This window comes from Lepidochelys olivacea (genome assembly GCF_965140295.1).
Source record: "Lepidochelys olivacea isolate rLepOli2 genome assembly, chromosome: 2".
Lineage (NCBI taxonomy): Eukaryota > Metazoa > Chordata > Testudines > Cheloniidae > Lepidochelys > Lepidochelys olivacea.
In genome coordinates, this window is record NC_140412.1 from 138,801,192 (window position 1) to 138,826,570 (window position 25,379).

General features: G+C 46.6%; 1 long non-coding RNA gene across 2 annotated transcripts; it reads left to right on the forward strand.

Annotated features, from left to right (window-relative positions):
* Positions 1 to 45: 45 nt before the first annotated feature.
* LOC311517016 lies at positions 46 to 12,797 on the forward strand. Of its 2 annotated transcripts, none has more exons than XR_014710562.1 (4): positions 46 to 132; positions 7,267 to 7,512; positions 11,216 to 11,308; positions 11,769 to 12,797. It is a non-coding gene; the product is annotated as an uncharacterized lncRNA (long non-coding RNA). The 2 variants fall into 2 exon arrangements; XR_014710563.1 differs by having other exon boundaries at positions 54 to 132; positions 7,316 to 7,512.
* The last annotated feature ends 12,582 nt before the right edge of the window (positions 12,798 to 25,379 follow it).

Sequence of the window (25,379 nt, forward strand, 5' to 3'; positions counted from 1 at the left end):
GTGTGTCTATGTTTTGTCTTCAGGTCCCGGCTTCACCTTCCAGCAGCAGCCAACGCGGAAATCCAGGCAACAGAGTAATGCACCGAGGTGGGGGTGGCTGCCAGTGGCAACAATAAATACAGGGACATGAAGGTATGCGTGCAATTGCAGCTCTACGGGAGTCCCCCCTTCACCCTCCAGCAGCCACCTAGGGGGCTGTGTGTGCACGCACAGATTCAATGCATGCGGGCAAGAGGCAGGGAGAGCAGAAGCAGAGACAATTGCAGGAGGAAGGGGGTGAGTGCATGGAGGGCGATTGCAATCAGTGCAGCAGGAAGCTGGTGGGAGGGGAAACCGGGGTGTTGCAGCCTCTTCAGGGATCAGGAGCAGCAGCTGCAAGAGCAGCGGTGGTGTCCGCAGCAGCCACCATCCTCCATCTTGGTTTCAAGTGGGGTGGGCGGGGGAGAGGGGATCAGGGAAGAGAATCCCCGCCCAGGGCACAAGGGCGCAAGAGAAAAGGGGGAGCGCCGAGGGGGAGCCTCGGCGATCTCCGCCTCGCTCCGGGCCTGCTCGGCACTGGGCGGCTCCCGCCGCTGAGGCGGCTTCTCATTGGCTGCCCGAGGCCGGGGATCCCCGCCTGCGAGGGGGCGCCCCGTGCCCGGGGAGAGAAACCCCGCAGCGAGCCCGGGAGGGGCGCAGTCGCCCCCGGCTGTGTCCGTCCGACGGGGAGGGGCCCGCTTGCGCGCCCAGCCGGTGGCGCCGGAGCCGCAGCGCCCGCTGGGGGCAGGGCGGGGAGCCGGGCCCAGCCCCGCGGGGTGGCAGCTGCCGCTGGGGGCTGCGCGCGAGGCGGGCTCAGCCTCCACAGCCCAAAAATATTTTCCCCAGACACCTATGGGGGAAGCGGGGCCAGCCTAGGGTGACGAAATGTCCCCGTTTTATAGGGACAGTCTCGATGTTTGGGTCTTCTTCTAAAATAGGCTCCTATTACCCCCCCCCCCATCCCGATTTTTGACACTTGCTGTCTGGTCACCCTAGGCCAGTCCCATCTCCGGCAGGGAGAGCCCAGCAGCTTCCTCCTGCTGTGGGAAATGTATGAGCAGAGCAAGGGACGAGTCCTGAGCCCACACCCTCTCCCAGGGCGAAGGGCAGCATTCATCACTTTTCGCCCCCCACCCGCACTGCGGGGAGAAGTAGGGTTACCACCATGGAAAGGCACCTTGCCCCCCTCCACAAAGTAACTCTGCAACACCCACCCCCCAGTCACGTGTAGCATCTACAGCCATAACACAAAAAGAAAAGGAGTACTTGTGGCACCTTAGAGACTAACCAATTTATTTGAGCATGAGCTTTCGTGAGCTACAGCTCACTTCATCGGATGCATACCGTGGAAACTGCAGAAGACATTATATACACAGAGACCATGAAACAATACCTCCTCCCACCCCACTCTCCTGCTGGTAATAGCTTATCTAAAGTGATCACTCTCCTTACAATGTGTATGATAATCAAGTTGGGCCATTTCCAGCACAAATCCAGGTTTTCTCACCCTCCGCCCCCCCCCCCCCCCCCCCCCGCAAACGCACTCTCCTGCTGGTAATAGCCCATCCAAAGTGACCACTCTCTTTACAATGTGTATGATAATCAAGGTGGGCCATTTCCAGCACAAAGCCAGGTTTTCTCAGCCCCCGCCCCCTTTTTTCCAAAAACCACACACACAAACTCACTTTCCTGCTGGTAATAGCTTATCCAAAGTGACCACTCTCCCTACAATGTGCATGATAATCAAGGTGGGCCATTTCCAGCACAAATCCAGGTTTTCTCACTCACCTCCCCCCCGCCCCACACACACAGACTCACTCTCCTGCTAGTAATAGCTCATCCAAACTGACCACTCTCCTTACAATGTGTATGATAATCAAGGTGGGCCATTTGCAGCATAAATCCAAGTTTAACCAGAACGTCAGGGGGAGGAAAAAACAAGGGGAAATAGGCTACCTTGCATAATGACTTAGCCACTCCCAGTCTCTATTTAAGCCTAAATTAACAGTATCCAATTTGCCAATGAATTCCAATTCAGCAGTTTCTTGCTGGAGTTTGAAGTTTTTTTGTTTTAAGATAGCGACCTTCATGTCTGTAATTGCGTGACCAGAGAGATTGAAGTGTTCTCCGACTGGTTTATGAATGTTATAATTCTTGACATCTGATTTGTGTCTATTTATTCTTTTACATAGAGACTGTCCAGTTTGACCAATGTACATGGCAGAGGGGCATTGCTGGCACATGATGGCATATATCACATTGGTGGATGTGCAGGTGAACGAGCCTCTGATAGTGTGGCTGATGTGATTAGGCCCTGTGATGGTGTCCCCTGAATAGATATGTGGGCACAGTTGGCAATGGGCTTTGTTGCAAGGATAGGTTCCTGGGTTAGTGGTTCTGTTGTGTGGTATGTGGTTGTTGTTGAGTATTTGCTTCGGGTTGGGGGGCTGTCTGTAGGCAAGGACTGGCCTGTCTCCAAGATTGTGAGAGTGTTGGGTCATCCTTCAGGATAGCTATTACCAGCAGGAGAGTGAGTTTGTGTGTGTGTTTTTTGGAAAAAAAGGGGGGGGGGAGAAAACCTGGATTTGTGCTGGAAATGGCCCACCTTGATTATCATACACATTGTAAGGAGAGTGATCACTTTAGATAAGCTATTACCAGCAGGAGAGTGGGGTGGGAGGAGGTATTGTTTCATGGTCTCTGTGTATATAATGTCTTCTGCAGTTTCCACTTATGCATCCGATGAAGTGAGCTGTAGCTCACGAAAGCTTATGCTCAAATAAATTGGTTAGTCTCTAAGGTGCCACAAGTACTCCTTTTTGCGAATACAGACTAACACGGCAGTTACTCTGAAACCATCCATAACACACATAGATAAGACTGAGAACATCATTTTCTCCCCATTTTCTCAAAGCGGTTTGTGTTCTCCATCTCCGTTGAGATTTTATTGTTTCCCAAACTGCATTGATTCTATATTTTAATTATATACGTGAATGTTTTAGAACTTTATAAATGAAGACAATCAGGTGAGTTTATTTCTTGAATTAGTATTTGTCATCTGATTGTGCCATTTCCAGCCATTTATTTTTAACAGCAACACTGTAGAATTCCAGACAGGAATAGCTAAGATTGCATCTAATGCAAAGCTCACTTTTGACCACTTCAACACCTAGGCAATTCCAGTCTAATCAGTTCGGAGGTTTCCCATCAAACTGAAAATTCGCCCCATGAATGCCTTATTGCATGGAACAACAAACACATGCTGAACAATTTTCAAGACATTTGGGGCTTCCACCATCCTGAAAAATGCATACCACTTATCAGCAGGTCCAGCAAGACTGTCATCTTCCATTAGAGCCAGGACACCAGTACTTAAGACACAGAACTCCCTGTAGAAATCATTCCCATCTACAACAGTAGCAGCACTCAATTTCAAAAGGTCTTGCAGCTTCATTAAGTCATGAAATGCTGGCACTTCCTTGAAGTTTAGGCAGGAAAATGACTTAAGTGGAGAGTCTTTGAAAGAAAACCATTTCTCCAGATAAGCTACTGCTCCATTGTACATAGTCTTTGCTTCATTTCTGAACTTTTCCTGGGCTTCCCTTGGCAAGTGTGGCAAAGCTCTGTTCACTTGATAACCGAAAAACTCGTCCTTTGCTCTGTCAATCAGCTGGCTTCTGACATCTGACATCAGATCAAAAAGTTCTGTGGTATTCGTAGAATCCTTTTCAAGAATGAAAATTGACTTCTGAAAGATGGCCATGACAGAATGCAAACAAAATAAATGTAGTACTTGGGAAGCATCAACTTGTCATTTAACTCATGCTTCTGATCGCCAATGAATCTCCAGATCAGCCTGTCACAGTCCAATTCCTCAAGATCCGAGTAGTACACCTTCATAGCTTCCCAATTCTACATAGGAGGAATTCTGGCAGAATACCATCAGGGTCTGCAGCCTTCCCTCTTTTCATAACGCCAAGTCCTTCTTTCACTTCCTCAATGTTGACACTGGAAGGTTCTCCTCTGGGGATTGATGCAAGTGTCTGGTAGAATTGTTGATACACTCCTCTACCATCTTGGCCCCAAAGGATTCCAGTGGTTAGCAACATTGTACTCTGCTACCTTCAGGACAGTATGGATCCCTGAAATCTGGTGTGAGGCAATGGTAATTTGTTGACATGTCATCTGCATATGACACTGTATAGATGAAGGGCCTGATGCTGAAATTTGCAAAAAATTATACCTTGCTACCAAACACTTTGCCTGCTGTGGACCGTGCTAGCAGACACCTGTGGGTGTACCTAAGTAATAAGACCAGCTCACCCCATACCATAAACGGGCTACTACAAGACTCTGTACTCGCACCAACCCTTTTAAATATTTACATGAGTGGCATGCCTCTAACTAAATCATGCAAATTTGCATATGCAGATGATCTTGCCATGCCAATCCAAACACCAAACCTGCATGATATTGAGAAAGCATTAACTGAGGGAGTCTGAGCTATAGAACAATACTTCTGGAAATGGAGGCTCAAACCAAACCTTGGAAAAAATAATAGTAAGTGCATTTCATCTTGATAATAGGAGTGCCAAAAGCACACTGAAAGTAGCTTTGTGTGGTAAAAATATGCAACATGATTACATCCCAACGTACCTCAGAGTGAAACTCGACCACATCCTCACCTTCCACAATCACCTTGAGAAGGTAACTACAAAGATAAAAACGAGACCCAACATAATCCAGAAATTAACAAGTACAACCTGGGGTGCATTGGCATTACTGTTGTGAACATCTGCAATAGCACTTTTATATTCGGTAGCTGAATATTGTGCACAGGTATAGATCAGATGCAGCCACATGTGACTTGTTGACACCCAACTGAATACAGTGATGCGGTGCATCACTGGAACCCTTACTTTGACTCCAGCACCATGGCTACCTGTTCTCTCTAACATTGTTCCCCCGCGATGTTAGGACAGGATATGCTGAACTGCTGTAGCACTCTGCGAAGCTCAGTGAATCCAGGAAATGGATGTCTTCCTATCCACCAAGACCTTGACAATGCCCCACCCCCCAACACCTTATGTCCCACAAGCCTTTCTGGGAACATTAGCTTAGCCTCATGCAATCAGGCTGCGATCAGAAGGAGACTTGGAAAGCAGATTGGACGAAACAAGACTTAAAAAATAAGCACCTTGTGCCAGATCCCATGCAGAAGGTGCCTGGGTTCAACCTTCCACGGTCTTCTTGGTCTACTCTGAACTAACCATGGTAGATGCGGACATCTAATGCACAAATCGAAAATCAAGGACTCCCCAGTGTGCGAGTGTGGCTCTCCACGACAGACTATGGAACATATCACCACCTACTGCCCAATGTATAAATAGGAAGTAGGCATTACTGCAATAAATTCTGCCACTCCTGATGTAGCCATTTGACTCAGTTAACTTCAAGTGAAACTGTAGTTGCTGCTCTCCACCAGCCATATGAAAGAAGAAAAAGAAGTTTAACCGAAGCCTTTCAGTTGTAGTGAAGAGGGTTAACCAGCGAATGGGCACATGTAAAAGTACTTTCTGATACTCTTCCTCCACAGATTCAAAGCAGAATTTGAGATGGTCTGCTTTTTTTGCACTACATGAAAACTCATTGAAAATCTTCAAAACCAAACCTTCCATGTCAAAGCTGAGGGCTTTCATGTGGTTTTTTGCTGCATTGTTTAAAACGTAACAGTTGCAGTTAGCTTGGATCTTCAGGTTTCAGAGTAACAGCCGTGTTAGTCTGTATTCGCAAAAAGAAAAAGAGTACTTGTGGCACCTTAGAGACTAACCAATTTATTAGAGCATAAGCTTTCGTGAGCTTCAGCTCACTTCCTCAGATGCATATCGTGGAAACTGCAGCAGGCTTTATATATACACAGAGAATATGAAATGTGCTGGACAGTGGGGTGGGAGGAGGTATTGTTTCATATTCTCTGTGTATATATAAAGCCTGCTGCAGTTTCCACGATATGCATCTGAGGAAGTGAGCTGTAGCTCACGAAAGCTTATGCTCTAATAAATTGGTTAGTCTCTAAGGTGCCACAAGTACTCTTTTTCTTCTTGGATCTTCAGTGGTTGAACAGCTTTGAGTTCAGCAAACACAGAACAGTTCTTACCATAATTCACAGATGCGTTATTGGCTCCACAAGCACTGACATTTTTCAGGTCCAACCCAAGCTCATTTATGGCATTCATTATACCTCCTGAAATCAACTCCGATGTCCCATCTAGTTCTTCATAAAAATCCAAAAGGATGTTGTTTATGCCTCTTCCAATATTAAAAAAACACCAAGTAACCAAAGGAAAAAACTTCTGGCTTCCTTCATTTGATGCGTAAGTAGCAACTGCAAAGGGAGAACCTTTCTTTTAGCTTTTTTTACTCCTGTTTCCAAAGAAAACACATTCTCAGCTAGACTTTTGATTTTTGTTCCTTTCAGCTTCATTTGATTTGCCACAGCAGAAGCAGTGTGTACCTATTTAACTGCCACAGTCATTGACAAAAAACTGCAGTCATGCTTCACTTCACGAAAGACATAGGCCAATTCACTTGCAGCCACAGCGTCATCTTTAACTGTGTTTCCCCATGGGAAAAATGTTGATATGCTCCAGGGCTGGTGCATAGAAGCCAGCTTTGTAGGTTCTCCAGGGCTGGCGCACCGATGGGGAAAAAATGGTGAGTGCTGCAGCCCCCCTATCAGCTCCTCCCTCCTGCAGCGCCTCCAGCCCACCAGTGGGCCCCATGGATCAGCATCTCCCACTCCCTCCCTATGCCTCCCACCCGCAGCAATCAGCTGTTTCACAGCGTGCTGGAGGCTCGGGGAGCAAGGACATGGTACACTTGGGGGAGGGGGTGGAACTGGGCGGGAAGATGTGGGGTGGGAGTGGGAAGAGATGGGATGGGGCCTTGGGGAAAGGGGTGGGGTGGGGGCAGAGCCGGGGGTCGAGCGCACCCCAGCAGTTTGGAAAGTCAGCACCTGTGTATGCATGCATTCTGTTTTGCACTCTGAACAACTGTTGGGTGTTTTTTTCCAGTTGAATATTTCCAAACAGCATCAATTCCATCAAATTTCAGTGTAAAGACACCTTGACACATTGTACAATGGGCATTTGTTTTATCAGCACATTTTGCCAGCCAGTCTTTGTAGTCTGTTTCATTTAGCCAGTTGTCACTGGATGTGCAGTTTCTGATGCAAGCTTTTTTTCCCAGGGGGTGTCGAGGGATCACTTGCACCATCACCCTGATCTTCCCTTCATAGGTGCTGACTCTGTGGGTGCTCCAGGGCTGGAGCACCAACAGGAAAAATATGGGGGGTGCTCAGCGACCACCGGCAGCTAGCTCCCCGCTCTTCTCCCCCAGCGCCTCCCACCCATGGCGGCCCTGATGATCATCACCTCCCCATCCCTCCCAGCACCTTCCACCCGCCGCGATCAGCTGTTCCATGGCATGCAGAAGGTAATGGTGGGGAGGAGCGAGGGCCCGGCCTCCTTGGTGGAGGGGGCAGAACAGGGCGGGAAGAGGCAGGAGTGGGGGCAGAGCCCGGGGCAAAGCCAGGGTGTCGAGCCCCCACTTCCCCAGCACATTAGAAAGTCGGCACCTCTGCTTTCATTATTTAATATGCTTTGCATGGTTCTTCAGTCTTGTGTGACTCAAACCTTCTCTCACACACATGCGCTGTGTGCTTGCTTGTTGATGGGTAGACAGCTGCTGTATTTTCAAAAGTTTTGATCTGTTATCACTTAAACTGCGGAAGTGGAAATACTGCAGCATCTTTAGCTGGACAGAGAAACTTTTAACATTAGATATCCCAGTGTACTGTGATGATAATGCAAATCTTTATACCCATGTAAAAAAACCCAGCAGATTAAATTATTTTTTTGGCAATTGGCAAATCCGTTAAAAAAAACCCGGCCAGCCTGGTCAAATACTGGCCAGGTGGTAACCTTAGGGAGAAGGGGCAAGTCAGAGACTGCCTAGGGAGTGGAAACCAGCTGGGCTGGCTGCAGAGCTGCATGGAGAGTTTCTTACACACACAAATGCCAAGGATTCCTACGGGTCACAAACCCAAGACCTTTTTGAGTTTTTCCATGAAGAAACATGGGACATACACACACCATAGCCCCGTAGCTGGGCACTCACCTGTGATGTAGAGACCTAGGTTCAAATCAGGGCTTTGAGTCCAGCAGAGCAAGAACTGGAACCTAAGGCTCCTAGGTCAGTGCTCTAACCACTGGGCTATCCAGGGGGCCAGTCACTCTTCCCCCTGCTCCCAGTAATTTATCCAAACTCATATTTCCACCAAACAGTTAAGTTTTTGGAGACAATGGCATATTTCAACAGCAAAAAGATTCAAACATTGGTGTGATGTTGCACTCCATATGTTTTTTGGAAATACGTATATAAGTGTAAATATAATGTAACTGGAATATGCTTTATGCAAAAGGTCTCTTGTAAGACATCATTACAAAGCCTATAATCTACTGAGTGTGTTCATCCTATTTGTATTAATGTATCATTCTTGTATCTGAAGCTAGAAATATTAACAGGTTTCAGAGTAGCAGCCGTGTTAGTCTGTATTCGCAAAAAGAAAAGGAGTACTTGTGGCACCTTAGAGACTAACCAATTTATTTGAGCATAAGCTTTCGTGAGCTACAGCTCACTTCATCGGATGCATTCAGTGGAAAATACAGTGAGGAGATTTATATACACACAGAACGTGAAAAAATGGGTGTTTATCACTACAAAAGGTTTTCTTCCCTCCCCCACTCTCCTGCTGGTAATAGCTCATCTTAAGTGATCACTCTCCTTACAGTGTGCATGATAAACACCCATTTTTTCATGTTCTGTGTGCATATAAATCTCCTCACTGTATTTTCCACTGAATGCATCCGATGAAGTGAGCTGTAGCTCACGAAAGCTTATGCTCAAATAAATCGGTTAGTCTCTAAGGTGCCACAAGTACTCCTTTTCTTTTTTGAAATATTAAGTTTTACTCTATGAAGTCCTATTGTAATTATGCAAAGTGTGGGCCATTAATGGTGGCCTGGAATCTTGATGGCTCCCCTTAACTAGGACAATTGGTTGTAAATGGCTCTGTTTACTTGTAAGCCTTTATGTATATGTGGGGCCAGCCAGTGAGTAATGAAGTCTCACAGGACATGTGAACATGTCACATGATACTGGAATCCATCTTAAACCTGGTGTTTTTCCATTTAGAAGGAAGGGTGGGAACCCACATAGAGACAAAGAAAAGGAGTACTTGTGGCACCTTAGAGACTAACAAAATTATTAGAGCATAAGCTTTCGTGAGCTACAGCTCACTTTCCCCCACCCCCTGCCCTGGGCCCGGGAGGAGCTCACTCTTCCCTCCGCTCCAGCAGGAGCTTGCTCAGTTTTCTGCCTCCGCAGCCCCGGGGCCAGAGATGTTCTCTTCCCCGAATGAGTATTGGGGGGCCATGTCCCTGCTTGCTCCCTCTTGGGCACACCCCTGTTTGGGAGTAAACTCAGCTTGCTCTATGTCTGGTCAAGCTAACTGAGACGAGCTTCAGTTGGCCTGAAGCCTGACCAAGAAGTGCACTGGACTGCCTGAAGGCCACTGAAGATTTATGAAAACATTCAAAACTAGTGGAAATTGAAAGGTATGGTTGACAAAGGGGAACAAATATATGTGAAATGTGAGAGAAGTTGCATTCCCCCATAACACAAGCAGATTAGTTTAATAATGCATGAAATGTAGGTCTTCATGGTTGTCTTTCTATCAAAGCCAACTGGAAGCTTATGGTAGCAAATACAACTAGGATTTTCCTGCTCCAAAAGCCTAGGCCCTTAGTCACTTAAACTGAAATATCTCTGTGACGTTACACTCCATATTCTTTATGGAAATATGCTTCTGATATGGATATGACATAACTGAGATGTACTTTACGCAAGATGGCTCATGTAGGATATCATTGGAAAGGTTACAGACTAACAAATTTATTTGAGCATAAACTTTCGTGAGCTACAGCTCACTTCATCGGATGAAGTGACCTGTAGCTCATGAAAGTTTATGCTCAAATAAATTTGTTAGTCTCTAAGGTGCCACAAGTACTCCTTTTTCTTTTTGCGGATACAGACTAACATGGCTGCTACTCTGAAACCTGTCATTGGAAAGGTTATGATTTACTGAATGTGATTATCCAATTTGTATGCCTGTATCATTTCTGGAACTAAGTTAGGAATATGGACTATATAACTGTATCACGTGGCCAGAAAGGGTTAAACATCCTGCAAAATAAATAACCCTCAAAAGACAGTGGGAAGATAATGTTTGTGTATGTATACATGTATGATGAGGGTCAACAATGTAATCAACAGTCCCTGTCGTTGCTGTATTCTGATAGTTCAGAGATCAAAAGAACATCGTAACATTTAAATGAATTGTAAACACAGGATATCTTGGTATTCATCTCTCTTTGAAATATACTGTGAATGGTGGAGGAATAAGCAAATGGCCTTAGGTTAATTCGTATAGCTAAGTACCAATGATGGACCTCCTTCAAAGTAATCCTAATTATCTATTCTTCCCCGAGGAAATCCCAACTTGTCAAAGTGTTGCTTGGCTAGAAGTTGCAATGTTAAAGGTATGCCACATATGGTAATGGCTCGACCCAACTCAATATCTATCACCTGTAAGGACCTCCCACCTCCAAATCACGAGAAGGATGTCTGATACATGTGGAAATGAAACTGAAGAAAGATTTTTTAAATGAAAGATAGTACAACAAATAACTCAGTGGTTGATCTTGGAACTGTGGGCATTGAGCCCAGACCCAATTATGGGTGACTAACAACGGTGTTACTGATAACTGGTTTCAGGATGGCTGGAGACCAGTCGAGATATTCATCTCTTTACCCACATCTATCATCGGGGTTTAAGGTCACCCAAGATAAAAGCCAACAAGGGAGTGCAGGAGTAAAGCTCAGGTATGTTCATTAGAAAACAAGATAAGTAAGCAGGGTATGCTATAAAGGACTCCCAACACAGGTAATAAGGTAAACAGGTAAAGGTGACACTATAACTGTACTGACTGTGACCAAAAAGGGTTTACTCCCTTCCCAAGACAGGTCCCAGGTAAGGGGTATGGAGGACTTAAAAGGTCTCTACCATTTCTTGCAGCTTGTGTCTGGAGCCTCCTGACTTCACAACGCAGATCGGGTCTGGAACCGATCAGGTAACTCAGCAGGGTGAGAAGTGGACCTCAGGCAACAGGTAGGTGGTAACTCTGATTGATGCTGGTGATTCTTCTTTCTCCTCCTCATGCATTGTCATGGGTGCAAGTAAGATCCAGATGAGAGGGTGGCAGCTAGCAGCTCACCCTTGCGTGCAAGTGTGTTAAAGCCTCCCACAACCCTAAGACACAGTGTCCTGGCTTATGCACCTGCGTAGAACACACTGCTGTGATCCAGCACTCTGCCACTCAGATGGGCATCCCCTTCCCTCAAACATGCTAACCCTTATATGCCCTGCTGTTACTGGGCAAATCACATGTCACATGATTGCCCGGTTGCCCGCCTTTCGGTAGAAAGGGCAGGAAACTATACCTAAGGAGGGGAAAGAAAGGCAGCCAAGTTGGATTCCTAGTCGTTGTCAGGAATTCAAGATGGCGTGTGGGTATTAACAATCGGAACAGAAATACAGAAATTCTCCTCCTACATTACTATACTTGCAGATGGACCTCTGGACACGGACAGGCTATGTGACTGAAAACATTGTTTCCTGGACTGCCTACTATTTAGATAACGATTGGCAAGAGGAACACAGAATCTGGATGAACCACGGCTATGGAGCACCTTGACTGGAGATCAGGTAAGCTGTTTTGATGGTACGTTGCCTCTCAAAGTGCACATCTCACGGACTGCCGCTCAGAAGGACAGCACCACTTCAGGTGTGTTCTCCCCTTATATAGTCTCTCTCTCAGCCATACCCTGTTGTGACATTGCACCCCATAATGCATTCTAGAAATATGCTTATAAATGTAAATATGACATAAATGGAATACGTTTTATGCTACATATGCTCTGTAACATATCTTTGCAAAGGTTGTGTTCTTCTGCATGTATTCAACCTATTCGTATGCATGTATCATTTTCATATCTGAAGTTATGAGCGTTGGCTCTATGCTTGTATTGAAAGTGTTTGCTGTAGGAAGCACCTAAGGCAAACCTGGTCAACATAATGTGAAGGGGTTATTCAAGTAATTGGGAGTACTTGGCTAACAATGGACCTTGATAGACGCCAATCCACATCTGAGCTTTCCTGGGAACATTCAAACTAGCATGTGGACAATGGCATGGGCCTGTAAAGAACTGAGTCATGCATGGACATGTGACTTGCCCATGTGACTCCAAAACTCCATCGAGTAGCTGTAATTCTACACAGTGGGAGAGAGGAGTTTCTACCCACCAGAGAGAAACTGTATAAGCCTCTGGGAAACCCTTCCATTTTGTCTTCAGCTGGCTCAGAAGATAGCCTCTCCACCCCAAAGTATGCCTGAAAGAAACTGGAACAAAGGACAGTAAATAGGGTGTGAGTGATGGCTGGACCCAGACTAGAAGGAGGCTAGTCTGTCAAAGAAGCTTATTTGGAACATCTCTGAGGGTGAGATTTACCTGCATTTAGTTTCCTACTGTATTAGGCTTAGACTTACGTGTTTTATTTTATTTTGTCTGGTAATTTACTTGTTCTCTCCATTATTACTTGGAACCACTTAAATCCTACTTTTTGTAGTTAATAAAATTACTTTTTACTTATTAATTAACCCAGGGTATGTCTACACTACGAAATTAGGTCGAATTTATAGAAGTCGGTTTTTTTGAAATCGGTTTTATATATTCGAGTGTGTGTGTCCCCACAGAAAATGCTCTAAGTGCATTAAGTGCATTAACTCGGCGGAGCGCTTCCACAGTACCGAGGCAAGCGTCGACTTCCGGAGCGTTGCACTGTGGGTAGCTATCCCACAGTTCCCGCAGTCTCCGCTGCCCATTGGAATTCTGGGTTGATATCCCAATGCCTGATGGGGCTAAAACATTGTTGCAGGTGGTTCTGGGTACATATCGTCAGGACCCCGTTCCCACCCTCCCTCCCCCCGTGAAAGCAAGGGCAGACAATCATTTCGCGCCTTTTTTCCTGAGTTACCTGTGCAGACGCCATACCACGGCAAGCATGGAGCCCGCTCAGGTAACCGTCACCCTATGTCTCCTGGGTGCTGGCAGACGCGGTACGGCTTTGCTGCACAGTAGCAGCAACCCATTGCCTTCTGGCAGCAGATGGTGCAATACAACTGGTAGTCGTCCTCATCGTGTCCGAGGTGCTCCTGGCCACGTCGGCTGGGAGCGCCTGGGCAGACATGGGCGCAGGGACTAAATTTGGAGTGACTTGACCAGGTCATTCTCTTTAGTCCTGCAGTCCTATTGAACCGTCTTATGGTGAGCGGGCAGGCAATACGGACTGCTAGCAGTCGTACTGTACCATCTTCTGCCAGGCAGGCAAGAGATGAGGATTGCTAGCAGTCGTATTGTACCATCTTATGCCAGGCAGGCAAGAGATGAAGATGGCTAGCAGTCGTACTGTACCATCTTCTGCCAGGCAGGCAAGAGATGAGGATTGCTAGCAGTCGTATTGTACCATCTTATGCCAGGCAGGCAAGAGATGAAGATGGCTAGCAGTCGTACTGTACCATCTTCTGCCAAGCAGCCATGAGATGTGGATGGCATGCAGTCCTTCTGCACCGTCTGCTGCCAGCCAAAGATGTAAAGGATAGATGGAGTGGGTCAGAACAAGAAATAGACCAGATTTGTTTTGTACTCATTTTCCTCCTCCCCTGTCTAGATCACACTGCAGTCAGTCACAGAGAAGGCGCAGCGAGGTTAATCTAGCCATGTATCAATCAGAGGCCAGGCTAACCTCCTTGTTCCAATAACAACGATAACTTTGGTGCACCATTTCTTATTGGAACCCTCCGTGCAGTCCTGCCTGAAATACTCCTTGATGTACAGGCACACCCTTTGTTGATTTTAGCTCCCTGAAGCCAACCCTGAAGCCAACCCTGTAAGCCGTGTCGTCAGTCGCCCCTCCCTCCGTCAGAGCAACGGCAGAAAATCGTTCCGCGCCTTTTTTCTGTGCGGATGCCATACCAAGGCAAGCATGGAGGCCGCTGAGCTCATTTTGGCAATTAGGAGCACATCAACCACCACACGCATTATCCAGCAGAATATGCAGCACCAGAACATGGCAACGCGATACCGGGCGAGGAGGCGACGTCAGCGCGGTCCCGTGAGTGATCAGGACATGGACACAGATTTCTCTGAAAGCATGGGCCCTGCCAATGCATGCATCATGGTGCTAATGGGGCAGGTTCATGCTGTGGAACGCCGATTCTGGGCTCGGGAAACAAGCACAGACTGGTGGGACCGCATAGTGTTGCAGGTCTGGGACGATTCCCAGTGGCTGCGAAACTTTCGCATGCGTAAGGGCACTTTCATGGAACTTTGTGACTTGCTTTCCCCTGCCCTGAAGCGCATGAATACCAGGATGACAGCAGCCCTCACAGTTGAGAAGCGAGTGGCGATAGCCCTGTGGAAGCTTGCAACGCCAGACAGCTACCGGTCAGTTGGGAATCAATTTGGAGTGGGCAAATCTACTGTGGGGGCTGCTGTGATGCAAGTAGCTCACGCAATCAAAGATCTGCTGATATCAAGGGTAGTGACCCTGGGAAATGTGCAGGTCATAGTGGATGGCTTTGCTGCAATGGGATTTCCTAACTGTGGTGGGGCTATAGACGGAACCCATATCCCTATCTTGGCACCGGAGCACCAAGCCGGCGAGTACATAAACCGCAAGGGGTACTTTTCGATAGTGCTGCAAGCTCTGGTGGATCACAAGGGACGTTTCACCAACATCAACGTGAGATGGCCGGGAAAGGTGCATGATGCTCGCATCTTCAGGAACTCTGGTCTGCTTCAAAAGCTGCAGGAAGGGACTTTCTTCCCAGACCAGAAAATAACTGTTGGGGATGTTGAAATGCCTATATGTATCCTTGGGGACCCAGCCTACCCCTTAATGCCATGGCTCATGAAGCCGTACACAGGCAGCCTGGACAGTGGTCAGGAGCTGTTCAACTACAGGCTGAGCAAGTGCAGAATGGTGGTAGAATGTGCATTTGGACGTTTAAAGGCGCGCTGGCGCAGTTTACTGACTCGCTTAGACCTCAGCGAAACCAATATTCCCACTGTTATTACTGCTTGCTGTGTGCTCCACAATATCTGTGAGAGTAAGGGGGAGACGTTTATGGCGGGGTGGGAGGCTGAGGCAAATCGCCTAGTTGCTGGTTACGCGCAGCCAGACACCAGGGCGGTTAGAAGAGCACAGGAGGGCGCGGTACGCATCAAAGAAGCTTTGAAAACCAGTTTCATGACTGGCCAGGCTACAGTGTGAAAGTTCTGTTTGTTTCTCCTTGATGAAACCCCCCGACCCTTGGTTCACTCTACTTCCCTGTAAGCTAACCACCCTCCCCTCCTCCCTTTAATCACCGCTTGCAGAGGCAATAAAGTCATTGCTGCTTCACAGTCATGCATTCGTTATTCATTCATCACACAAATAGGGAGATGACTACCAAGGTATCCCAGGAGGGGTGGTGGAGGAGGGAAGGAAAATGCCACACAGCACTTTAAGCACAGCACTTTAAAAGTTTACAACTTTAAAATTTATTGAATGACAGCCTTCTTTTTTTTGGGCAATCCTCTGTGGTGGAGTGGCTGGTTGGCCGGAGGCCCCCCCACCGCGTTCTTGGGCGTCTGGGTGTGGAGGCTATGGAACTTGGGGAGGAGGGCGGTTGGTTACAGAGGGGCAGCAGTGGCAGTCTGTGCTCCAGCTGCCTTTGCTGCAGCTCAACCATACACTGGAGCATTCTGGTTTGGTCCTGCAGCAGCCTCAGCATTGAATCCTGCCTCCTCTCATCACGCTGCCGCCACATTTGAGCTTCAGCCCTGTCTTCAGCCCGCCACTTACTCTCTTCAGCCCGCCACTTACTCTCTTCAGCCCTCCACCTCTCCTCCCGGTCATTTTGTGCTTTCCTGCACTCTGACATTATTTGCCTCCACGCATTCGTCTGTGCTCTGTCAGTGTGGGAGGACAGCATGAGCTCGGAGAAAATTTCATCGCGAGTGCGTTTTTTTTTCTTTCTAAGCTTCACTAGCCTCTGGGAAGGAGAAGATCCTGTGATCATTGAAACACATGCAGCTGGTGGAGAAAAAAAAAGGGACAGCGGTATTTAAAAAGACACATTTTATAAAACAGTCGCTACACTCTTTCAGGGTAAACCTTGCTGTTAACATTACATACATAGCACATGTGCTTTCGTTACAAGGTCGCATTTTGCCTCCTCCCACCGCGTGACTACCCCCTCAACCTTCCCCCCTCCCTGTGGCTAACAGCGGCGAACATTTCTGTTCAGCCACAGGCAAACAGCCCAGCAGGAATGGGCTCCTCTGAGTGTCCCTGAAGAAAAGCACCCTATTTCAACCAGGTGACCATGAATTATATCTCACTCTCCTGAGGATAACACAGAGAGATAAAGAACGGATTTTGGTTGAATGCCAGCAAACATACACTGCAATGCTTTGTTCTACAGTGATTCCCGAGTATGTGTTACTGGCCTGGAGTGATAAAGTGTCCTACCATGAAGGACGAAATAAGGCTGCCCTCCCCAGAAACCTTTTGCAAAGGCTTTAGGACTACATCTAGGAGAACCGCAAATGCCAGGGCAAAGTAATCCTTTCACATGCTTGCTTTTAAACCATGTATAGCATTTTAAAAGGTACACTCACCAGAGGTCCCTTCTCCGCCTGCTGGGTCCAGGAGGCAGCCTTGGGTGGGTTCGGGGGGTACTGGCTCCAGGTCTAGGGTGAGAAACAGTTCCTGGCTGTCGGGAAAACCGGTTTCTCCGCTTGCTTGCTGTGAGCTATCTACAACCTCCTCATCATCATCATCTTCTTCGTCCCCAAAACCTGCTTCCGTATTGCCTCCATCTCCATTGAAGGAGTCAAACAACACGGCTGGGGTAGTGGTGGCTGAACCCCCTAAAATGGCATGCAGCTCATCATAGAAGCGGCATGTTTGGGGCTCTGACCCAGAGCGGCTGTTCGCCTCTCTGGTTTTCTGGTAGGCTTGCCTCAGCTCCTTCAGTTTCACGCGGCACTGCTTCGGGTCCCTGTTATGGCCTCTGTCCTTCATGCCCTGGGAGATTTTCACAAAGGTTTTGGCATTTCGAAAACTGGAACGGAGTTCTGATAGCACGGATTCCTCTCCCCAAACAGCGATCAGATCCCGTACCTCCCGTTCGGTCCATGCTGGAGCTCTTTTGCGATTCTGGGACTCCATCATGGTCACCTGTGCTGATGAGCTCTGCATGGTCACCTGCAGCTTGCCACGCTGGCCAAACAGGAAATGAGATTCAAAAGTTTGCGGTTCTTTTCCTGTCTACCTGGCCAGTGCATCTGAGTTGAGAGTGCTGTCCAGAGCGGTCAGAATGGAGCACTCTGGGATAGCTCCCGGAGGCCAATACCATCGAATTGTGTCCACAGTACCCCAAATTCGAGCTGGGAACGTCGATTTAAGTGCTAATCCACTTGTCAGGGGTGGAGTAAGGAAATCGATTTTAAGAGCCCTTTAAGTCGAAATAAAGGGCTTCACTGTGTGGACGGGTGCAGGTTTAAATCGATTTAACGTTGCTAAATTCGACCTAAAGTCCTAGTGTAGACCAGGGCCCAGAGTAAGTATTAATACCTGAGGGGGAGGGCAAACAGCTGTGCATATCTCTCTATAAGTATTATAGAGGGTGAACAATTTATGAGTTTACCCTGTACAGGCTTTATACAGGGTAAAATGGATTTATTTGGGGTTTGGATCCCATTGGGACTTGGGGATCTGAGTGCTGGAGACAGGAGTACTTCGTAAGCTGTTTTCAGTTAAGCCTGCAGTTTGTGGGGGACGTGGTTCAGACTTGGATCTGTGTTTGCAGCAGGCATGGGTGTCTGGCTCAAACAAGGCAAGGTACTGAAGTCCCAAGATGGCAGGAAAAATGGGCTCAGAGGTAGTCTAGGCATATCAGGTGGCAGTCCCAAAGGGGTTTCTGTGATCCAACCCATCACACACGTGACCTAGACCCAGTGGTCTTCCCACTCTTTTACACCAAATGACATAAAACACCTTACATTTCCCCTCCTTGACAGTAAAGGGATATACATAGAAGTTTAACCATCACATTCCATAGACATTACTTAACTTAAAAGATGATACAGGCACAGAAGCTATAGATAACAGCTGTTTTTCTTTTGATCGACACGGTAAGGCAGATCAAGTACACAATGATTACAAATTGGATGATTAGGACCACAATAATAGGATGAAACATAATATTCCATACATCATTACAATTTTTCAATCCCCCAAATAGATTCTCCCACCACTGACTAGAAGCGGTCTCATCTTTGATTCGCTTTAACACCTGCCTAATCTGATTAAAGGCAGATGCACTGTCAGCAATACCTCTTTCCCTACCTTCTCAATTTGCTTTAAGTGGGCCTTCATTTCTGGGTGGAATATAAATTGGTTTAGGGCTGCTATATGTGCTCCAAGGTGAACTGGATCTAAAGTATACTGACATAATATATATGACTGGATATAAAGTATACTATACATCTATAGTCTCGGTGGTGATGTCATGTCAGACAAAGTCTATATAACAACCCTTGATGGAAAATATGGAGCCCAGACAAAGGTTGATGGAGGGGTCGTGTGTAATTCTATGATAACTATTTACAGTAACTCACTGCACCAACTGCTTAAACATAAACAATGGTCATTCGTGAGCACGATGTAGGAGTGACTAAAATCTGAAGAGTGCATTTTATAATGACACATTCCTTTTTGAGCATTTAAATATACATGGGATCCTTCCAAAACTTCAGTGTTACAAATGTAGCCTAGGCCCTTTTCTTCTAAGCAAGACTGGAGGTTCACAGTGTGGTATTCCTCACCCTTCCGATGGACCCATTTGCTGATAGCCATAGGAATAAGTACAGTTTGTCCCACATTTAAGCCTATGGGCACTAAAGGGTAAACGCATTCCTTCTTTGCTGCTTTTAAGGTCAGCACATAAGCAATTATTGAATGGTTGCGGTGGAGGTAAGTGAAGTTAATTAACTTCCACCACCCCTGGTGTTCTTGCTCAAAGGAAGTGAGATGGTTCCACAAAACATGCCTTATCTCTACTGGAATAAGCCCATTCAGGCAGTCCCTCACAATAGATTTAGCCACATCTAGAATCCATTGCTGAGCTTGCACACATGCTAAAGTGAGGGAGATGTTAGACTGAAGAATGTTTAAGGCCCCTATGATGTTGATGTGATCTGGCTCCTGAATTTGCATCCAGGAAGGTAAGGTATTGGCTATATGATAAACAAGCTCACTACTCCTATTTAATGAGGTAGTAAGAGAGTGTGATAAAGAGGCTATATCATAGCCCAAAGCTCCTATTTATTGGCTAGGATCTGATCATCTATCGTATTTAACATGCCTAGTCCAGTTCTGACCCCTCCTAATATTTAGATAAGGTATCCCTAGGTTTCCTTATGAGAGAGTTGGATGATGGAACCACTCCTTGCACCCAAGCACTCCATCCTGCAATTAGAGGTGCAGTGTATGCAAAACATCCTTGGTTAACATTGTGTATGGAAATTTGTACAGGCATTACTGTATTAACCTTTTGATGGAATATACTGGATTTATCATCAGTACTTTTCTAACATTCTGTCTGACCACCATCGGTCCAACAGAACTTGTATATGATCTAGGTACCACAGATATCTTTACCTTGACCTTAGTTCCATACAGACTTGTGATAACCTAGTCACCTGTCTCATTTGATAACATTGTAACACGAGCTTTCCCAATACATACAACAGGGAAACTGTTTACAAAACCCATTCATGATACTGGCATTATAATTACTAACATGGTTCTATACAATGGCTGCATTTCAGAGTTGCTAGATAATGACCTGATGGCAAATACAAATGGGCATTTATAAAGGTTTGATTAACATTACGGATGCCTATTTAAACCATTACACTTAAATCCCCAGGATTTACCTGTAGAGGGAGGTCACTTAGGACGGACAGACACTTGGACAGCTCCCAAACCTCAATAAACCTAGAGCATCTCTGTAGGAAAGTGTCATAGAAGAGCCATGAACAATTGCCCCCTCGTTTCCTTATAGATTTAATTTGTGCATCCTTATCTAATATGAGCTCATGCTTCCATTCGTCATCTGCTGTGAAGGCCATTAATGAAGTGTTACCCCTTTTTTCTGCCCATACAAGATAACAATAGCCAGTATCCTCATAGGCATATACAGATATAATCCCTTTCAAGACCGAGCTCAACAGAGCTTTATTCATCAGTATACTTCTGTCCTTGGGATTATATACCGCATCTTCATCATAATCATCAGTTTAATTATACATGGATTCTAGCAACTCATAATTATATTCATAAACCCCTACAGGTGTATCCCATCTCTCAGCCATCCTATTGTTCACTTTACAATACAAGTGTTCATTCTTATTTACAATAAGAGAGTCCATAAATCTAACAAACAACAATATTAACACATTTAACATTTTCCAATCCAGGTGGTTGCATGAATTTCCTGGAATAGACAGAGCAGAGATTTAGGGGCCCACACCACCCTTCCATTCCTTTAGTTGGGACGAATGGAACCATTTAAAAACCCATCTCTTGCCAGATTTTAACTTGACCTGATACGTTGTTGGACTGGCCTTTTTGGTTATAACTACGAGGCCTACCCAGCGGGGACTCAGAGGGTGATGTTTCTCTGAGTAGAATTAAAATAAAACTTTATCTCCAACATGCTATACATGAAATTTTAGGTTGGCATTCAGTCTTTTGTCCATTTGACATATCTTCCGCTTTAACTGGGTAGTTACCTCCTTCTGAGCATCACTAATTTTAGCCAACAGCTGGGTTATGTACTGGTCTATTTGTACCTGGAGCTGATAGTTATCAGGTGGTACCCCCCCTAGCCACCACAACTCAGGAGTCCTCATTGGCCGACCTGTAAAGGTCTCATGGAATGTAAATCCGTGTGCTCCAATTGAGGACCTGATGGCCATTAGGACAAAGGGTAGCTTTTTATCCCCATTCTTTCCTGCGAGCTCTATGATCTTCCTTAATACTCTTTTAATTTTCCTATTAGCCCACTCAATGAGCCCCGAGCTCTGGGGATGTCCGGCGTTGTGGAGACGCTGTTTGCTGTTAAGTGCAAGGCAAATGTTCTTAACCAGGTCACACACTAAGTGGGGTCCCTGGTCAGAGTCGACGACCTCTGGAAGGCCATACCAGGAAAATGTTTGCTCCAGAAGCAGGTGTGCGGTGGTGGCTGCAGTATTATTTTTGGAAGGGTAGATCTCCACTCACTTTGAAAATGGGTCCACTACCACAAGGCAGTTGCAGTTTCACTGCCCTGTGTGTGGTAGTGGGCCAATGTAGTCCACCTGGATCCAATACCAGGGACAATCAGTGGGCTGGTGGATGACAGGTCCCTTCCTAACAGGATGGTCTGGGTTGTTCTGCGCACATGCCAAACAATTCCAGATATGATACTCTACATCCCTTGTGATGTCTGGCCACCACCCAACAGTGAGGAGCCTTTTTACTGCCTTCTTGATGCCAAAATGACCTTGTTGGTGCATTAAAGTTATAAGTTCCTTATGTAGACAGCCCAGAACTACCAATATTGGAAGGTCATCTTTCACCTCTGCTCAATTTGCCGTTATCAGTCCTCTTTTATGTTCAGATATTTGGTACCCCTATGACATGTTGAGAGAGTAGATCCTGAATCTCTTTGTCCTTCTTTTGCATCTGCAAAATGTCAAGTTGTTGCTGTACAGCTGCAGGTTGCAGTGAGCACTTAACATTGTCCGATTTTACCCACAACATGTCCGGGCCCTGGTCAGAGTCGACGACCTCTGGAAGGCCATACCAGGAAAATGTTTGCTCCAGAAGCAGGTGTGCGGTGGTGGCTGCAGTATTATTTTTGGAAGGGTAGGTCTCCACTCACTTTGAAAATGGGTCCACTACCACATTAATGGGTCCACTACCACATTAATGCTGCCTCTTTGGTTAGGCCATCCACCTGGTTGTTAAGTCTGCATACCTCGGCCATGTTCTTCCGATGAGCCCGTACCTTAAAAAGGAAAGTTGAAGCTCTGCTGCCTTCAGCAAGTTTCCAGGCATGAATAAGATATTTGGAATGGGCTACTGGTTTGTTGTATGTATGCTGCGAGCCATCCACACTATCATCCAGTCAATGAGGGCCCTCAGTACCCAATCAGAATCTGAGCAAATCATTATCACAGAGTCTCTATCCACAGCATCCAAAGTGGCTACTATGGCAACAACTTCTGCTGCCTGGGCAGAATGGGGCAACACAGTGCTTTGCAAAACCCTGTCTGTTGCTACCTGGAATACAGCATAACCTGTATGGGGGGTGCCTTTTAGATGGAAACAGCTCCCATCAACGACCCATATGTCACGACCCACTGCTTTAGCTACTTCATATGAGGTCTCTAGCTGGAATGGAGACTTGATAGTATTATTCTCCTCCAATGGAACCGGGCAGTCGTGGTCTTCACCTTCTGACAATAGAGCAAATGGTACAGCGGACACAGACGGCACTTGATGAACCCTCACCTCCTGGTTGAACAAGCACAGAGTCCAACCGGTGAGACGGGGATTGGACACCCAGCCGCCATTTGCCTTTCCAGATAAGATGTACCTGACTGGTGTGTGAGATGTACCTGACTGCTCAGAGAGGCATGATAAGGGGGTGGGGAGTGGGGGGTTGGATAAGGGGCAGAGGGTCCTGGGGAGCAGTCAGGGGACAGGGAGCAGGGGGTGGTTGAATAGGCATGGGAGTTCTGGGGGTCTATCGGGGGCGAGGGTGTGGATAAGGGTTGGGGCAGTCAGGGGACAGGGAGCAGGGGGGTTGGATAGGGGGTGGGGTCTCAGGGGGGCGGTTAGGGGTGGGGGTTCCAGGGGGGCGGTCAGGGGACAGGGAGCAGGCCGGGTTGGATGGGTCGGGAGTTCTAGGGGTGCAGTCAGGGGGTGGGAGGGGGCAGAGAGGGGGCAGGGGCCAGGCTGTTTAGGGAGTCACAGCCTTCCCTACCTTGCCCTCCATACAGTTTCGGAACCCCGATGTGGCCCTAAGGCAAAAAAGTTTGCCCACCCCTGCTCTAAGCGGTAGCTATTTTATTGAAGGAGCTGCTTTTGTGCAAATTCTACTCATTGTGTCCCCAGTGTCCAGCAGCATTGTTTGCTTGATGTTACCGAACTCCCCTTGCAGGCAGATGTTAGTTGCTGCCTTCCCCACCTATCATTTACAATAGTGGCCACATGCAATGGGGAAGGGAGAGCTTGGTGGCTTCAGAGGGAGCTTTGGGGTGGTGCTCTTTCCTCTCTACGAACCGCTTCCTCCCCTGCTAGATCCTCTCCCTCATATCGTGCTAGCTTTATCAGCAAGGCTCGAGTTGGCAGACCATCTAGTTGTTCTATGGGCTCGTACTTGAGGAGTTTTATCCATAAGGCTAATCTAAACCCATAGTCAGGATCTCTATTTTTGCCATTCTTTCAATAACTAGCCTTCCCATCATTCCCACCTTTTATGGCAGCCACTTTCTTTTTGTGTCCCAGGATGTTATTGCCGCTAGGGTAAGCCTCCCTATATAGATCATACGCTTCTTGAGCTCTGGTTTCCAATTCTTTGAGACGAGTTACTCTGGGATTCGCAGTTCCCATGACCACTTTAATTGCAGGGAGCAAACTCTGAACAAACATCTCCTGGAATTCGGAGGTATCATACACAACAACTCCATTTACTATCAGAGGCTGACCTGTAAGCCAATATAGTAATCGTTTCCTGGCAAGGAATTTCTGTGGTCTTTCTGAGATCCTCTGTTTGTCAGCGTACATCTTGCCCCTAAGATTTTCATATGGGTAGTACAGCTTCATAATGGCAAGGTAAATTTATACAGATTCCTGAACACTAGCCACCTGCACCTCTGTAGGTAGGGCCCCGAACTCATCAGTGCTCATACTTTCTTTTACCAACTCAACTGTGTCTTCAAAACTTAAATTGGCGGTCACACTAAGCTTTGCCAGCCAATCCAATGCATTTTCTTTATAAAAGGGGCCCATGTGCTTGCTCATAGCTCGCACCTGTTCCGGCCCCAGGGCACGGATTTCATACCTCATTTCCGAGGGTTTGCCATGTCCATAATGAACCACAGTAGTGGTTATTGGAGCAATCAGAGGGTGAATTGAATTCCCCTCCTAGTTCCCCCAAGACTCATGTGGCTCCTCTGGTGCTGAGGGGGAAACAGATTCATTCCTAGTATACCTAGGAGGAGGAGGTAACATTTCTCTTTCTGTGTCACTCCCATCCAAGTCAATAGATATACCAGTCTCATACTCTCTTACGGGGTCAGTTTTTACAGCATTTATGACACCCTGCATATGCTGCAACCTTTGCTTCAACATTCTTATCTTTTGATCACATACACGATAATTCACAAAAAGAAAAGGAGTACTTGTGGCACCTTAGAGACTAACCAATTTATTTGAGCATGAGCTTTCGTGAGCTACAGCTCACTTCATCGGATGCATACCGTTCACAGATGTTCCTTGTCTTGCTGTCTTTACCTCTTTCATTAACTCTCTAGTTGCAGCTTGAGAGCCTTCTAATTTTTTTGACAGCATATATATTTCTCCTTTTTCAGGAGGTTACCATTCAACTCCTGCACTTGGGATTATAACTGATTAAGCTGCATTGTCAAGTTAGCAATCTGGGCTGTTGCAGCCGCCTGCTGGGAGCCAAGCTTTCCTACCTCAGCTTCCTTTTCAGCTGCTACACTTAGAGCTTAAGAAGTGGCTTCTTGTTTCAGTCTCAGTTGCCTATCCAGCTCTTCTGCAGTCATACCCAACCTGAAGAGCAAAGCTCTCTTCTTAGACTTTTTAGTGGGGGAAGGCTTAGACATCATATACCTTTCCCATGTTCTGCACAGTTTAACCATAGCATTCTCCCCACTGAACAGATCATAAGTCCTGGGGTTTTTATTCTTCCCAAATAAAGCAATACAGAAGTCAATGGAATTTTTATTTAATTGCCTTGTCCAGCCCGTCACTCCAACCACGTTCTCTGCCA